The 18,138-nt window shown below is 41.7% G+C and overlaps 1 protein-coding gene and 1 long non-coding RNA gene across 2 annotated transcripts in view; one reads left to right on the top strand and one right to left on the bottom strand.

Moving 5' to 3' along the window:
• The window catches only part of FABP3 (fatty acid binding protein 3), a 263,378-nt gene that overhangs the window by 94,380 nt on the left and 150,860 nt on the right, over positions 1-18,138 (top strand). The window lies entirely within an intron of this gene.
• Positions 12,206-14,769, bottom strand: LOC126958555 (uncharacterized). The gene is made up of 3 exons (XR_007727225.1): positions 14,741-14,769; positions 13,124-13,246; positions 12,206-12,349 (listed from the first exon to the last, which is right to left on the bottom strand). It is a non-coding gene; the product is annotated as an uncharacterized LOC126958555 (long non-coding RNA).

Here is an 18,138-nt window from a genome sequence, read left to right as displayed (position 1 = left end):
AGAAACAGGGTTTTACCATGTTGACCAGGCTGGTCTCAAACTCCTGATCTCAAGTGATCCATCCACCTCAGCCTCCCAAAGTGCTGGGATTATAGGCGTGAGCCACCAAGCCTGGCCATTCTCCTATGTTTTCTTCTGGGGCTTTTATACTTTCATTTTTAAAAATCCATAGTTTCTTGGAGCTGGAGGCTTCCCTTGTCATTTTCTCATCAGCGAGTGCAAAGCAGGATCCCAAAAGGACTGTAGTCCAGAGTAGAGAAAGGAGCTGTCACAATGGAGTCTGTTCAGTGCCGGCTCTGACCTCCTTCAGCCCTGCCAGGAATCCCAGCTAGCAGATCTTCTTCCAGCTTCCCTTTCTCCAGCACTCTTGATCTTCTGGGCTGGCACAGGGGTCCAGGATTGATGGGGATCCTAGCTGCCTGAGGAGCTTCCAGTCTAGAGGGTGATACAAGCATGTGGCCAGATATGAATTCAAGCCATGAGAGAGATTCAGAGCCTGGGCTGGGAGTGCAGGGGAGGGAGGGGGGTGCTGATGGGGGTGGATGGGAGGCTCCAGGGAGGAGGCCAGAAACCTGGCCTGGAGAGGGTTTAGTGGACCATGGGTCCTCGATGGTAGAGACACGACATGACTTATCTCTGTGCCCCATCCTCTGTGCCAGAGGCGGCATCAACCAGAGTTGCACAAATGAAGCAGAAGGGACAGGGGACTTAGAATACTAGGCTGCATCATTTTCGTTTTACTCTGACAGTGAGAAGCAAAGACCTCCATGAAGAAATAAGCCCTTGGCTGTTCCATAATTTTAGAATCTGGGCACTTTCTGCACACCACTGCCCCCTTATGGGTGATCTAGGAATTCTCTCTAAATCCCAGACTGAAGGTGAGGAGGAGGCTGAGTGAGTCTTACAGATTTGAAAAGCCATGAAATCCTGATCGGAGAACATCTGAGTCCAAAGGGCCCTCAGAGACCATCTGACGTCTTCATTACATATGAAGAAATCAAGAGGGTGCTGCCAGAGAGTGGGGAAGAGAACACTGAATTTAGTGTCAAACGGCCCTCGGCTTGCAGCCTGGCTCTGTTTCTTACTGGCTGCAAGGCCCCAGGCCAGTGGCCTCACCTCTCTAAGCCATAGTTTCCATCTCTTTCAAATGGAGTCTGCCATCTGGCCGGCTTCCGTTTTCCGGGAATGCCATGCCAAGTTCCTCAGATCAATTCTCCTATTGAAAACAACTAAAGGCCAGGCGCGGTGACTCAGGCCAGTAATCCCAGCACTTTGTGAGACCAAGGTGGGCAGGTGACTTGAGGTCAGGAGTTCAAGATCAGCCTGTCCAACATGGGGAAAGCCAGTCTCTACTAGAAATACAAAAATTATCTGGGCATGGTGGCGAGTGCCTGTAATCCCGGCTACTCAGGAGGCCAAGGCACAAGAATCGCTTGAACCTGGGAGGCAGAGGTTGCAGTGAGTAGAGATCAGGTCACTGCACTCCAGCCTGGGTGCCAGAGCAAGACTTGTCTAAAAAAAAAAAAAAAAGAAAGAAAGAAAGAGAAAACAACTAAAAACACTAACATATTGGTACAACCACAGGGTAAGGCATTACCAGAACAAAGCTAAAGGGAAAACAGAAACTTAGGTAAACCATGCAGGAAACTCACATTTACTCTGGGGGCACTTCCTGATTTGGGCCAGTTTGAACTGCTGTTTGGATAACTCCTCTAGGCAAGGAACACAAATAAAAGTCCAGAGCACATGGTGGAAGATCAAATAGAAAATCCTCCCTCAAATTAGTTGGGATCCCAAAGAGCCATACTCTCAGAAGTAAACCAGCCCCAGTATGGACTTGTCAGAGGAGTTTGAATCAGAGGAAGAGCAACTGCATCTTGAATAGGGGCTGGGTAAGATAAGGCTGAGACCTACCGGGCTGCATTCCTGGGAAGTTAGGCATTCTTGGTCACAGTATGAGATAGGAGGTCAGCACAACACATGGGTCATAAAGCCCTTGCTGGTAAAACAGGTTGCAGTAAAAAAGCCGGCCAAAACCCACCAAAACCAACATGGCAATAAGAGTGACCTCTGGTCATCCTCACTACTCACTATATGATAATTATAATACATTAGCCTGGTTCTATTTCTTACTGGTTGTAAGGTGAGGAGGAGACTAAAAGACACCCCCATCAGCACCATGACAGCTTACAAATGCCATGGCAACATCTGGAAGTTACCCTATATGGTCTGAAAAGGGGAGGAACCCTCAGCTCCTGGGATTGTCCATACCTTTCCCTGGAAATTCATAAGTAATCTACCCCTTGTTTAGTGTATAATCAAGAAATAACCATAAAACCGGACAACCAGGGGCCATGCTACTGCTCTACCTGTGGAGCAGCCATTCTTTCATTCCTTTACTTTCCTTATAAACTTGCTTTCGCTTTACTCTCTGGACTCGCCCCGAATTTTTTCTTGCGTGACCTCTAAAAACCCTCTCTTGGGGTCTGGATTGGGACTCCTTTCAGACTTGCAGCTCTCATTTGTATCTCCTGGGTAATCGGTAACCTCAAGCCTTGAACTTAGATTGAGGTGACCCCACACTATTTGTGCCAAAGGCTTCAGGAAGAAGCAAATGAAAATCTTCTGTGGAGGGAGATCCTTCAGTCAAGGCTCCAAATTAGTCACACAAAGAAATGTTTAAGTATGACGGCCAGCACATAGTAAGAGATAATCAGGTCTGGGTGTGGTGGCTCACACCTGTAATCCCAGCACTTTGGGAGGCCGAGGTGGATGGATCACTTGAGGTCAGGAGTTCGAGATCAGCCTGGCCAACATGGTGAAACCCTGTCTCTACTAAAAATACCAAAAAAAATTAGCTGGGCGTGGTGGCAGGCACCTGTAGTTCTAGCTACTCGGGAGGCTGAGGCAGAAGAATTGCTTGGACCCAGGAGGTGGAGGTTGCAGTGAACCGAGATCGCGCCACTGAACTACAGCTTGGGTGACAGAGTGAGACTCCATCTCAAAAAAATAAAAATAAAAAGATAATCAGGCACATAAGGAAATGAGACTACACTGCAAGAACCAGAAGAAACAAGAAACAATAGAAACATATCCATAAATAATTTAAGCACTGGAATTATTTTACATAGAATATAAAACAACCACACTTAAGTAAACAATAGAGTAGCTTGAAAATATTTGCCTGGAACAGGATGGAAAGGGACAGTAGGTTTGAAAAGAGACAAACTGAACTTCTAGAAATGAATAATATGATTAACTAAAATTTAAAAATCAATAGCAAATTTAAAGCATTTTGGACATAGCAAAAAAGACAATTGGTGAATTGGAAGAAAGGTCAGAAGAAATCATCCAAAATGAGCATGGGGAGACATAAAGATTAAAAATAATAGCAAGAAATAGTAAAAGACACGAAGAATAAACGAGAAATGGATCTAATACTCATGTAATTGGAACTTCAGGAGAGAAGAGAGAGAGTAATGAAGATGTGATATTTGAAAAGTCAGTGGCTGAAAATTTCCCAGAACTGATCAAAGCCATTAATCTACAGATACAAAAAGCCCAACAAATCCCAGGTGAGATAAATTTTTTTTTTTGAGACAGAGTCTCGCTCGGTTGCCCAGGCTGGAGTGCAGTGGCATGATCTCAAATCACTACAACCTCCGCCTCCTGGGTTCAAGCAATTCCCTCGCCTCAGCCTCCCAAGTAGCTGGGATTATAGGCACCCGCCATCATGCCTGGCTAATTTTTTTATTTTTGTAGAGAAGGGGTTTCACCATGTTGGCCAGGCTGGTCTTGAACTCCTGACCTCAGGTAATCAGCCCGCCTTGGCCTCCCAAAGTGCTGGGATTACAGGCATGAGCCACTGTGCCTGGCCAGATAAAAATTTTTTTAATTTGCCGGGCGCGGTGGCTCACGCCTGTAATCCCAGCACTTTGGGAGGCCAAGGTCGACAGATCACGAGGTCAGGAGATCGAGACCAGCCTGACCAACATGCAAAACCCTGTCTCTACTAAGTAGCCAAGCATGGTGGTGCATGCCTGTAGCCCCAGCTACTTGGGAGGCTAAGGCAGAAGAATCACTTGAACCCAGAAGGTGGAGGTTGCAGTGAGCTGAGATCGTGCCATTGCACTCCAGCCTGGCGACAGGGCAAGACTGTCAAAAAAAAAAAAAAAAAAAGAAAGAAAGAAAAAAGAAAAAAAAAGAAACGAAAAAATTTTAATTTACACCTAGAAAAGCTTACATAGTGTAGGATTCCAACTATGTAACATTCTGGAAAAGACAAGGCCATGGAGACAGTAAAAAGATCAGTGGCTGCCAGGGGTTTGGGGTGAGAGAGGATGAATAGGTGAGAACAGAAAATTTTTAGAACAGTGAAACTATTTTGTATGATGCTGTAATAATATATACATTTCATTATAAGTTTGTCAAAACCCATAGAATTTACGATACTAAGAGTGAACCCTAATGTAAACTATGGACTTCGATTGATAATGACAATGTTGGTTTATTGATTGTAACAAATGTACAACACCCATGGAGGATGTTGATGTTGAGGGGTGCTGTGTGTGGAAATGGAGGGAGGTGCATGTGGAAACTCTCTGTACTTTGATTTTTTAAATTTTTCTTTTTTCTTTTTTTTAATTTTGAGACAGGGTCTCACTCTGTCGCCCAGGATGGAGTGTAATGGTGCAATCACAGCTCACTGCAGCCTCGACCTCCTAAGCTCAAACTATCCTTCTAATAGCTTTCCTAGTAGCTAGGACTATATACATGCACCACCACGCCTGGCTATTCATTTTTGTATTTTTTTGTAGAGATGGGGTTTGCCATGTTACCCAGGCTGATCTCAAATTCTGGGATCAAGTGATCCTCCTGCCTTGGCTGGAATTACAGGCATGGACCACTGCATCTGGCCAACTCTACTTTCTACTTGATTTTGCTGTGAACCTAAAACTGCTATAAAAAAATGAAGTCTATTAATTCAAAAAGGATTTGCACCTAGACCTATGTGGTGAAATAGCAGAATACCAAAGACAAAGAGAAAATCTTAAAAACTGCCAGGAAAAAATGTCAGATTATCTTCAACGGAGTAAGGTAAGCTGAGAGCTAACTTCTCAAAAGCAACATTAAAAGACAGAGGATAGCAGAAGGATCATCTTCAATGTGCTAAAAGAAAATAATTGCAGGCTAAGAATTCTATACCCAGTGAAAACATCCTTTAAGAATTAATATGAAATAAAGACATTTTCAGACAAACAAAAGCTGTAAGTGTATATCACCAATGGACTTCAAGTAGAAAGAAAAAAAAGCTCAAATGGAAGGTCAAAAATGCTAGAAAGAATGAAGAAAATTCAAATGGCAAATACATGGCAAATCTAAACGAACTTCAACCATATAAAATGTTAATAATAGTCATTAAAATGAAATTAAACTGTTGTAAGTTCCTTACATTGTCTTGGAGTAAATGTATTAATTAACTCTAGACTTGAACAAGTTAAATGTTCAGATTATAACTTCTAGGTTACTGGATAATGAATAGGACAGTGTAATTTCCAAATTAGTTGAAGAAAGAAGTCTTTTTTGGATGAGATCTACTAAAAACAACAACAACAACAAAAATTAATATCAGACAAAATGGACTTTAAGGCAAGAAGTACTGTTAGGAATAGAGAAGATGACTGTATAATATAAATGGGGCTAAGCACAGTGGCTCATGCCTGGAATCCTAGCACTTTGGGAGGCACAGGCGAGCAGATCTCTTGAGCCCAAGAGTTTGAGACCAGCCTGGGCAACATGGCTAAATCTCATCTCTACAAAAAATACAAAAATTAGCTGGGTGTGGTGGTGCATGCCTGTAGCCCCAGCTACTCGGGAGGCTGAAGTGGGAGGATCACTGGAGCCCTGGAGGTGGAGGCTGCAGTGAACCATGGATCGCATTACTACACTGCAGCCAAGACAACAGAGTGAGACCCTGTTTCCAAAAAATAGTAATAATAATAAATGGATCAAGTCATCAGGAAGATATATCAATTTACATATACCTGAAAATCAATGAGAAAAAAGATAACCAAATCAAATGGTGGACAAATACTTGAACAGGCATTTAACAAAAAGGAAAACCAAATTATGAATAAACATATGAAAAGACGCTCAACCTCACTAGTAATCAGAGTACAAATTAAGACCACAATAAGATATCACTACACACTTACCATATTGGGATAATTTACAGTTTTAACCATATCATTGGAAATTTCTAGACCTATAGAAAAATGTGACTGTTAAGAGAAAAAATAGGTAGTAGTATCAGAACCACAGTGACCCACATAAATTTTTTGTTAGCAGACAAAAAATTTAAGATAACCAATTAATATGTTAAATAAAATAGATGAAAATATTGGCAAAGTAGATAAAAATTGTCAGCAGAGGAAGTGGGATATATTTCAAAAATAAAATGTTCTAGAACTGAGAAATACAACATCTGAAATTAAGAATTTATTGAATGTGTTTAGCAGAAGGACAAAGGACAGGGTTAGCAAATGAAGACAGGTCAACAAAAAATATTCAAGCCAGAAACACAGAAAAAAAAAAATAGAAGAAGGAACAGAGCATACGATATGTGGGACACAGAAGATCTAACATTTGTGTAACTGTAATTCCAGAAGGCAAGAAAAAACTGGGGAAGAAGCAATATTTGAAGTAATGTGGCTGATAATTTCCCAAAACTGTTGAAATATATCAACCCTTAAATTTAAGAAGTTTAGTAAATCCAGGCAGAATAAAAACAAAGAAAAGCACACAAACATATCATTGTTAACAGCTGAAAACTAAGACAAAGAGAAAACCTTAAAAGCAGTTAGATAAGCTACGTGATGCCTACATTTCAACGGACACTATAGAATCCAAAAGGTAATTTTTTAAGTTCAGAAAGAAGAAAAAAACCAAAAATTCTGCTAACCTAGAATTCTATACTGAAAAAAAAAAAAAAAGAAAGAAAAGCGTAAGAATTAAGGTAAAACAGGCCAGGCGCGGTGGCTCACACCTGTAATCCCAGAACTTTGGGAGGCGGAGGCGGGTGGATCACGAGATCAGGAGACAGAGACCACCCCAGCTAACATGGTAAAACCCCGTCTTTACTAAAAATACAAACAAACAAACAAAAAAATTAGCCGGGCATGTAGTCCCAGCTACTCGGGAGACTGAGGCAGGAGAATCGCTTGAACCTGGGAGATAGAGGTTGCAGTGAGCCGAGATTGCGCCACTGCACTCCAGCTTGGGCAACAGAGCTAGACTCCGTCTCAAAAAAAAAGAATAAAGGTAAAACAAAGACATTTTAATATTTTTATACAAAGAAAAGGCTGAGAAAGTGCATTGCTAACAAACCTTAATATTGTTACCAGAAATATTAAAGGAAATTCTTCATGCTGAAGTAAAATGATCTCAGATGAAAGCACAAACTTTACAAAGCCTGGCCAGCGTGGTGGCACACGCCTGTGATCCCAGCTACTTGTAGGGCTCAGGCCGGAGGATCGCTTGAGGCCAGGAACTCAAGACCAGTCTAAGCAACACAGCAAGAGCCCGGTCGCTTAAAAAAAAAAAATTGTCAAAAAAGAGGGGAATAATTACTTTTTTAAAAGCACAAATCTTCTGGAAGTAATACAGGACACCAAAAAAGACAAATATATGGACAAAAAGGAGATAATTAACTAATAAAACAATAATAGGAATGCCTTGTAGAGCTTACAACAGGTATAGAAGTAAAATACACAATAATAGCACATAGGGTGGAAGGCAGGTAAATGGAGTTGAACAGCTGTAAAGTTCTTGCATTGTTCCCTCCCTGCCTGCCTTCCTTCCTTCCTTCCTTCCTTCCTTCCTTCCTTCCTTCCTTCCTTCCTTCCTTCCTTCCTTCCTTCCTTCCTTTCTTTCTTTCTTTCTTTCTTTCTTTCTTTCTTTCTTTCTTTCTTTCTTTCTTTCTTTCTTTCTTTCTTTCTTTCTTTCTTTTCCTCTTCTTCCTTTCCTAGACAAAGTCTCACTGTCAGCCAGACTGGTCTCAAACTTCTGACCTCAAGTGATATGCCCGCCTTAGCCTCCCAAAGTCCAAAGTGCTGGGATTACAGGTGTGAGGCACCACACCCAGCCAGTTCTTGCATTGTTAAAACCATGGGAAACATTAATTTAATATGACAATATATCTGTAATAGGTCAAAGATGCATATTTAAATATCTAGAGTTAAAACTTTTTGTAAAAATGTATGAATAGAAATAGTGAAAGCAATTTGATTATCCAAAAGAAGAAAATAAGGAAGGAATAAATGAGCAAAGAACAAATGAGACAGAAAAACAAATAGCAAGATGGTAGCTCTAAATCCATCTATATCAGTAATTACATTAAATGTACATGATGTAAACAAACTGAACGACACATATTGTTAGAATGGATTTTTTAAAACCCCAATTACATTTTATTTTTAAGCAACACAATTTTAATGTAAAAACACAGACAGGTGAAACAAAAAGATGAAAAAGTATATGCCATTCAAATACTAATTTTTAGTAAGTTGGTATTACTACATTAATATCAAATAAAACAGGCTTAAGACAAACGGTATTACTAGAGGTAAGATGGACATTAAATAATGGTAACAGATCCTTCCAACAGGAAAATATAACAATTCTAAACTTGTGTGCACCAAATAACACAGCTTAAAAACATCCAAAGTAAGAATTATTGAGACTGAAAGGAAAAAATAGACAAATGTGCAGCCACCGCTGGAGATTTTAACACACTTTTTTTTTTTTTTTGAGACGGAGTCTTGCCCTGTCGTCCAGGCTGGAGTGCAGCGGCAGTGGTGTGATCTTGGCTCACTGCAACCTCCGTTTCCTGGGTTCAAATGATTCTCCTGCCTCAGCCTCCTGAGTAGCTGGGATTACAGGTGCCCGCCACCACGCCCAGCTAATTGTTGTGTTTTTAGTAGAGACAGGGTTTCATCATGTTGGCCGGGCTGGTTTAACACACTTTTTTAAAGAAACTCAAACAAAAAATCAGTGAGGAAATGTATTATTTGAATAAAGTGGTTAGCCAACTTAACTCAATTGACACATATAGAATATATATGGAGAATACACATAATTTTTAAGTTCATATGGATGATTTACAAAAATTGACCCTATGCTGGGCCATAAAGCAAGTTTCAACAAATTCCAAAGGATTGAAATCATACAGACTATGTTACTGATCACAATTAAACCAAAAAACAATAAAAGAGAGATACTAAAAAATCACTAAATGCTTGGAAATTAAGGAACATGCTGCTAAATAATCCACAAGTCAATGAAGTCAGAAGAGAAATTGGAAAATGTATTGAATTGAATAAGAGGAAATGTATTAAAATGTATGAATACAGCTAAAACAGAACTTGTAGAGAATTGTTTAGGTTTACATTATATTAGGAAACAATAAATATTTTAAAAATTAACGAAAAGGCTAAAGCAAAGAACAAATTAAAGAACAAATTAAACCCAGCGTAGGTAGTAAAAAGGAAGTAATAAAAATAGAAAACAAACAGTAGAGAATAATAAAAAGTCTAAAGGTGGTTCTTTAAAAAGATTAAGAAAATAAATACACCTCTAACAAGAATGAAGAGAGAGAAAACTATCACCAATATCTGGATGTACAAGAGAACATCACTTCAGATTCTGCACATAAAAAGGATAATAAATATTATGGGCTGGGCATGGTGGCTCATGCCTCTAATCCCATCACTTTGGGAGGCTGAGGTGGGTGGATCACTTGAGGCCAGGAGTTTGAGACCAGTCTGGCCAACATGGTGAAACCCTGTTGCTATTAAAAACACAACAATTAGCCGGGTGTGGTAGCGCATGCCTGTAATCCCAGCTACTTGGGAAACTGAGGCAGGAGACTCGCTTGAACCCAGGAGGTAGAGGTTGCAGTGAGCTGAGATCGTGCTACTGCACTCCAGCTTGGGCAACAAAGCCAGACTCTGTCTAAAAAAAAAAAAAAAAAAAGATAAAACAGAAGAAATATTATGAACTACTTTATGTTAACAGTTTCAACAACCTAGATAAAATGACCAAATTCCTTGAAATAAACAATTTAGCAAAACTAATGCAGAAAGAAATAGGAAATCTAAATAGCCCTGTATCAACAACAACAAAAAATCCAGAATATGAAGTAAAAAAAAAAAAAAAAGTTCTAACAAAGATTATTCCAGTTCAACTCAAATGGCTTTACTGGTAAATACTAGCTAACATTTAAGGAAAAAAATAACAACAGTCTTACACAAACTGTTTCAGGAAATGAAAGAAGAAAGACTTCCCAACATATTTTGTAAGGCGAGCATAAACTTAATACCGAAATCAGATAAAGACATTACCAAAAAACCACAGACCAATTAACATAGTCACAGAAATTCTTAACAAAATATTAGCAAATGGATGTAGCAACATATAAAAAAGATAAAACCTAATGACAAAATGAGGTTTATCCCAGAAATATAAGACTGATTTAACATTCAAAAATAAATTATGATTCACTATGTTAACAAAGAGAACTACAAAAATCACAAAATAACCTCAAGCAAATCCAGAAAAAAATTTTTACAAAAATTAACACCCATTCTTTATTTCAAAACGAAAACCAAACAACACACACACACACACACACACACACACACACACACAACCTTAGTCATCTAAGAATAGAAGATAACTTATTCATTAAAGGCATTTATAAAAAAATCTACAGCTCACATCATACTTAATGGAGAAACATTTAATAGGTTTTTGTTAAGATTCTCTACAGCAAATATTTTGCTCTTACCACTTCTATTCAACATTGTACTAGAAAGTTCCAGCCAGTTCCATAAAGCAAGAAAGGGCATAAAGAGTTGGGGGCGGGGGTGGAGGGAGTAAAATTGTCATTGTTCCATACCACATGATTGTGTACATGGTGAACCCTATGGGATCTACCCTCTCCACCTCACCACCCCCTCCAAAATCCTACTAAAATTAAAAGTGAAGTTATCAAGGTTGCAGGCTATAAAATTAATAGGTGAAAGTTCATTTTTGATACATTAGTCACAATCAATTGGAAAATGAAATAAAAATACTATTTACAACAGTAAATATAGAGTCGATTTTTTTTTTCTAAGATGCGAAGTTAATTCAATGGAGGAAGAAAAGACTTTTAATATATGGTGCTGAAACCACTGGCTATCCATATGGAAAACAATGAACCTCAATCCCTGTCCTTTTCCATAAATAGAAATTAATTTGTCATGGATGATAAACCCAAATGAAGAAAACTAGAACCATGAAGTCTAGGAGAAAACAGATAGAATATTTTTATGACAGAATATCTTTATAACCTTGGGGTTAGCAAAAGTTCATTAGAACACAAAAAGCACTACCCACAGAAGAGAAAAATACACATACTGGACTTCATCAAAATTAAACATTTCTTCTCCCAAGAGACACATTTAAGAAAACAAATAGGCAAGACATGGATTTGGAAAAAAAATTTCCACAACACTTGTGTCTAACAAAAGACTTGTATTCAGACCATAAAGAGCTAAGGAAGGCCGGGTGCAGTAGCTCACGCCTGGAATCCCAACATTTTGGGAGACTGAGGTGGGCGGATCACCTGAGGTCAGGAGTTCAAGACCATCCTGGCCAATGTGGTGAAACACTGTCTCTACTAAAAAATACAAAAATTAGCCAGGCATGGAGGCAGGCTTCTGTAATCCCAGTTACTCAGGAGGCCAAGCCAAGAGAACGGCTTGAACCTGAGAGGCGGAGGTTGCCGTGAGTCGAGATCGTGCCATTACACTCTAGCCTGGGCTTTTTGTCTCAAAAAAAAAAAAAAAAAAAAAAACCAAACAGGAAGAGCTAAAGCAATTTGGAAAAGACAGTGCAATTGGAAATGGACAAAAGATTGTGGTAAGCTTATGTGGGTGGTCCGCAATGAGCTATGCCTCCTAGTATTCATGCTTCTGTATGGTCCCTTCCCACCTTGCCTTTGGGCTCAGACATGTGATTTATCTCGGCCTGTGGAGCATTAGCTTGCATGATGCAAGAAGAGAAAGCGTTGCCATTGGGTATCATCCTCTTTGAAGGCTCTATTTTGGAACCCTGCACCACCGTGTAAAGTGACCTGGCTACCTTGATGGGGGACCATGAGGAGAGAGATGCCTGGCCAGCCTCCAGCTGCTTCAGCCATCCCAGCAGAGGCACCAGATGTGTGTGTTAGGCCATCTGGATGCTAAGTCACTGGAGCCACGGACCTTCCAGATGATCACAGGCAATATCACGTGGAGCAAAAGACCTGCCCAGATATGGCCCAGCCAGATCGTAGAAGAATGAGCAAATAAATGGTTTTGTCTTAAGTCACTAATTTTTGTGGTGGTGTGTTACATAGTAATGGAGAATTTAAATAAGATATGGAAAACATTTCACAAAAGAAGATATGCAAACGGCCAATAAGCACATGAAAAGGTGTTCGACATCATTAGTTATTAGGAAATTTCAAATTAAATTCAAATTAAAAGCACAATGAAATAGCATTTCATGCCACTAGAATGGCTAAAATTTTTCTAAAAAAAAGATTAACAATACTAAATGTTGGTGAAGACTTGGAGCAATTGGAACTTTTCTGCATTGCTGGTGGGAGTGTAAGTAAGTACACCACTCAGAAAACTGTTTAACAGATTCTTAGTAAGTTAAACATTTATCTGCCTTAGGAACTAGCAATTCTACTCCTAGGTATTTCCCCAAGAAATCTGAGCTGATTTTTGATCTGGTTTCACTAACGAATGAATTATAAGAGTGAAAAAGATGGAAAGGGAACCAAAGATAAAACAATATTTAAAGACACATCAAGACAAACAAAAAACAGGCAAAACAAAGCCATATGTAAAAAAACCATACAAAAAATAACAATAATAATAATACAGCCAAGCCCGGCGGCTCATGCCTGTAATCCCAGCACTTTGGGAGGCTGAGGCAGGAGGATTGCTTGAGCCCAGGAGTTTCAGACCAGCCTGATGAAATCCCGTCTCTACAAAACCCACAAAAATTAGCCAGGCGGGGTGGCATGCACCTGTAGTCCCAGCTACTTGGGAGGCTGAGATGGGAGGATCACCTGAACCCCAGGAGATTGAGGCTGCCATGACCTGTGATTGAGCCACTGCACTCCAGCCTGGACAACAGAGTGAAATCCTTCCTGAACAGAAAGAAAAAAAAAAAAAAAAGCCTAAAAGACACCAATCTTTGGGATTTGAGTACAAGAAATCAGAATCCCAGGAAATTCCAAGAATTCCTAAAAATTACACACTATTCTGTATTTTTCCCAGCAGCTTATGTGTTTTGAAAAGATAATGACTGACCATAAAAACAAATAGTGAACATTTTTCTGTGACAGGGATACACTAAAACTGTCAGAGGTTTTCTGTTTAGTGCATGGTTTTTATTTGTTTTATTATTTTGTTTTAATATACTATGACTCAATGATGTATTTCAAGGACATACAGAAATGACCTCTACCTTATGCATTTAATAATAGAAAACATTAAAAGAAGGCGACACTAACTCAAAGTAAATGCCAAATAAAAGTTATTTTTAAAAATGGAACAATAGTATCACAAATGTTTACTTTTGTTGTTGTTGTTGTTTTTGAGACGGAGTCTCGCTGTTGTCACCCAGGCTGGAGTGCAATGGCGCGATCTTGGCTCACTGCAACATCCGCCTCCTGGGTTCAAGCGATTCTCCTGCCTCAGCCTCCCGTGTAGCTGGGATTACAGGCACCTGCCACCACGTCCGGCTAATATTTCTATTTTTAGTAGGGACAGGGTTTCACCATGTTATCCAGGCTGGTCTCAAACTCCTGACCTCAGGTGATCCACCCGCCCTGGCCTCCCAAAGTGCTGGGATTACAGGCGTGAGCCACCGCACCTGGCACTTTTTTTTTTTTTTAAAGTTACTCTTTTTTGAACACCTATCAGAAAAAAGTATTATTCTTGCAATGAAAATTTAAAACACTCAAAGTATTAACTGCCCCATCCAATAGTCTTGATCTTTGTTTTTATGACAAATAATTCAAACATAGGAAATTTTATTTCATTTTGCATTGATGTTAGTTGAATTCGTAAGACTGTGTCTAATCACAACTTCAGGGTACATGTTGCTTCATATAACTTTCTCTCTCTCTCTCTCCTTTTATTTTTTTTTGGAGACACGGTCATGCTCTGTTACCCAGGCTGGAGTGCAGTGGAGCAATCATGGCTCCCCCCAACCTCTGAACTTTCAGGATCACGATGTTGCTGCCTCAGCCTCCTGAGTAGTTGGGGTTACAGGCATGCGTGACTATGCCAGGCTAATTTTTTCTTATTTTTTGTACAAATGGGGTCTCACTATGTTGTCCAGGCTTAACTTTCTCCTTTTTAAAGATAAAAATATTTTGCATTACAAAGAACCATAGCCTATAGCAAATATTTACACACTGGAAAATACCAGCTAATTGCATAGCATTTGAGTAACATGTGGGAATTGCCAATTGACTTACTGAATCATAGACTTATTTTACTTTCACAACTTATTTCTTGAACACTACTCATAGGATTTGAACAAAGCATACTCCTACCATATCTATATATCTATATATCTATACACCGTATCTATAAACTAAAAAATAGTCACTTTATTTGCAAGAATGACTCACCACTAGCAGCAGACAGGGCCATCATCACGTTTATAACATGGCGACAGCTGCAAGCAAGACTGACTCTGTCCTGACCTACCTTCCCTGCCCCAGTCTGAGAAATGTTGACTTTGACCTTTGACACTGCATGCCACTGTTTTCTGCTCTAGCCTTTGACACAGTGTCAATGGCTTCCGTCAAATCAGTAACAGCTCTATGTTGATGGTTAAGTTTGAATTTTCACAAGAGAATAATAATAGTTTTTCCTGCCACCGGAGGTTGGTGTTGCACAAGCTGAGAGAGGAGAGAATTTCAAGGAGGGAGTGGTCAGCTGTCTGGGGACTGGCAGGAGGCTGTGGGCTGACTGACAGGTCAGTGGCATGGCCCTCTGAGAGAACGTTCTACACGGATCTACACGGATCGCTCCACGTTCTTCACGGGTAGCTGTGTGTTGAGGTGTGGGCTCCACCTCCCTGGCCGCCTGTGTTCCTGGAACCCGCCCAAACCTTTCAGCCTCTCAAGGCCTTTGTGACGCTGCTCCCTCTTCCCAGGGCGTCTTTCCCCGTCGCTCTCACCCTTCAGGTCTCCTCTCCACTGGCAACTCCTGACCACCCTCTCCAGTCGCTCTCTCCTTGTTCCTTTCTGGCACCCATCGCCATCGTTCATCCTCTCACAGATTTACTTGTTAATGGTGTGTCCCTCCCTCCCGCTCCCCCACAGGGCATGTCAGCTATACAGAGCTGTGCTCTCTGCTGTCTCATTCCCTGCAGAGCCCCAGCGCCTAGCACATAGTAGGTTTCCAAGAAATATTTATTGAATGAATGAACAACTGAAGAGATGGCGTAAGCAAGTGCAAAAAAAGCTTAAAAAAAAAAAAGCTTAAAAAAAAAAAAAAGCTTAAAAAAAAAAGCTTAAAAAAAAAAAGCAAAAAAAAAAAAAAAAAAGCTTAAACTCGCCTCTGTGGACCTCTATTTCCTGGTTTGTCTGATTTGTCAAAGAGCTAAGAGCTCCCGTCCTCCCCTTTGAACCATGGTTAGACACAGACCGTGAGCAAATACTACGTGGGTGCAACACTGAGAATGGCCAGTAGGTGGCAGTAAGACACTGTGGTCGAACCGGGACAAAGCCTGGCCCAACCAGGACGCAAAATACCTAAAGTTTAATCCACCAAAGTTTATTTCCACCACTAGGGATGCAAGTCTTTTTTCTTAAACACAGCACGCGTGCCCCTGCTGCCCTGAATGGAGAACAATGAACCTCCATTTGGATTCAAATCCCAGCTCTGCCACCGACTGCTAGGTGGCCAGGGTACATGGCCTCTATAAAGTGGGATCATTATGAGCACGCAGTGGGTAACGGATATGGAAGGACAGCATGCCGGGGCAGGCGAGGCTCCGAGGACAGCAGGCAGCTGGCCATAGGTAGAGCCTGGGCCCGCAGGGAGCCCACGGCCACCTTATACTCCAAGCCACGCCCCGCGCCCCCGTTGGCTCTTCCCCAAAGCCCTCCACCCACTCTGCTCCTGCACCCACGCAGCTGCATGTGGCTGAGGACAAGGTACATCAGATGACTGGCCTCACTCCAAGGTGACCCCGCAAACCTGGAATGGGCCCCTGTGCTTCCGGCAACCCAACCAGGCTTCACCGGCCCGTTAACTCTCCCACGCCCATGCCTCTTCTTCTCCAGTCATCACCAAGACCCCCTCCTGCCCCGTGGCTATTGGCTGTGATTGGTTCTTATCTCACTGAGAAAAGAGAATCAGACGAAAATGCCGCATTCTGACCATGCCAAATCTTCCACCAGCCAGCATCACTCAGGTACCATAGAGGCACCCACTGAGAGCATGCCCTCCCTCATGCAGAGGGTGCCAAGCCCTCTCACCACTCTGGGTTTTGCCCTGGCAATTCTCACCTCTCTGTTCTGCACCTTTTTTTTTTTTTTTTTTAGATGGAGTCTCAATTTGTTGTCCAGGCTGGAGTGCAGTGGCACAATCTCAGCTTACTGAAGCCTCCGCCTCCAGGATTCAAGCGATTCTGTTACCTCAGCCTCCTGAGGAGCTGGGGCTACAGGTGCCCGCCACCACACCCGGCTAATTTTTTAATTTTTATTTTTAGTAGAGGCGTGGTTTCACCATGTTGGCCAGGCTGGTCTCGAACTCCTGTCCTCAAATAATCCACCCACCTCGGCCTCCCAAAGTGCTGGGATTACAGGCATGAGCCACCACACCCAGCCTCTCTTCTGCATCTTAATTACTTTCCCTTCTATGGATCATTCCCATCAGCCTAAAAACAAACTGTGATCTCTCTCATTCAGAATAAACTCTCCCTTGGCCCTACGTTCCCTCCCTTTAGCTGCACTCCTGTGTGTCTGCCCTCTTTTACAGCACAACTCTCTGGGAGAGGGGCCCATGCTCCCCCGATCCCCAATGGGCCCCACTGCAGTCCACCTGCCCTTGCCACTGAAACCCTCAGGTTAAGATCACCAGTGACGTCGGTTCTTCCCAATTCTATTCTCAGCCCTCAGCTCACTTCTCAGTAACATTTGAGAGTTGAGTGTTCCCTCCTTCTTGCAACATTTCTTCTCTTAGTTTCTGTGACTTTGTCTCTTCTCTATCCCTGGTCACTTCCTAGCTGTCTCATCGGCCTAGGGAATATAAAGTCCACCCAATGCCAATCACTCCCACGTGTGTCTCTCTCATCCTGACCTCTCTCTGGAAACCAGATTCTTCTATCTGGCCCCAGTTGGAGGTCTAATAGGCTGCTCAAACTTAACTTGAACTCTTGATTTTAATCCCACCTAACCTGCTTCTCGCCCAGTGTCCCTGTCTGTTCTGGCCCCAAATCCTGAAGTTGCCCTTGACTCCTCTCTGCCTTACACCCCACATCTGATTCTGCAGCAAATTCTCTGGGTCCAACCTTTAAAATCTGTGCTGAACCTGACTGCTTTCACCATCTCCACCACAACCAGCCTACTCCTTGCCCCCTTATTTTTGCCAGGAGTGACATAAGTGGCACAGCCTCCTCCTTGGTCCGGCCACATTCTCTCTCTCTCTCTCTTGCATGCACCGCATTCACCTGCTTAGAATAAAGTTCAAGTCCTGACACCACAAGGCTTGACAGGAGCAGCGGGGACCCTTCTCCTGCCTCATCTCCTTACACCTCCCTCTGACTCACTCTGCTCACCCACTCAGGACTCTTGGACTCGCACCCCCCCTTTTTTGGGTACAGTCTCCATTCCAGCCTTGGAACTTGCTGTTTCAATGTCTGTAACTGCGACCCAGCCAACCGCACAGCCCCTCCCTCTTCCCTTCAAGTCTCTGCTCCTCAGAGAAGCCTCCCGGACCCCTCCACCTAAAGTAGCCCTGCCCTCTACCATTCACTATCCCCTCATCCTGTTTCATTTCTTTTCACAGCACCAAT

The sequence above is a fragment of the Macaca thibetana genome, chromosome 1 (assembly GCF_024542745.1).
Source record: "Macaca thibetana thibetana isolate TM-01 chromosome 1, ASM2454274v1, whole genome shotgun sequence".
Lineage (NCBI taxonomy): Eukaryota > Metazoa > Chordata > Mammalia > Primates > Cercopithecidae > Macaca > Macaca thibetana.
Note: the sequence above shows the minus strand (reverse complement) of the source record. Positions and strands in the feature narration are given on the sequence as shown.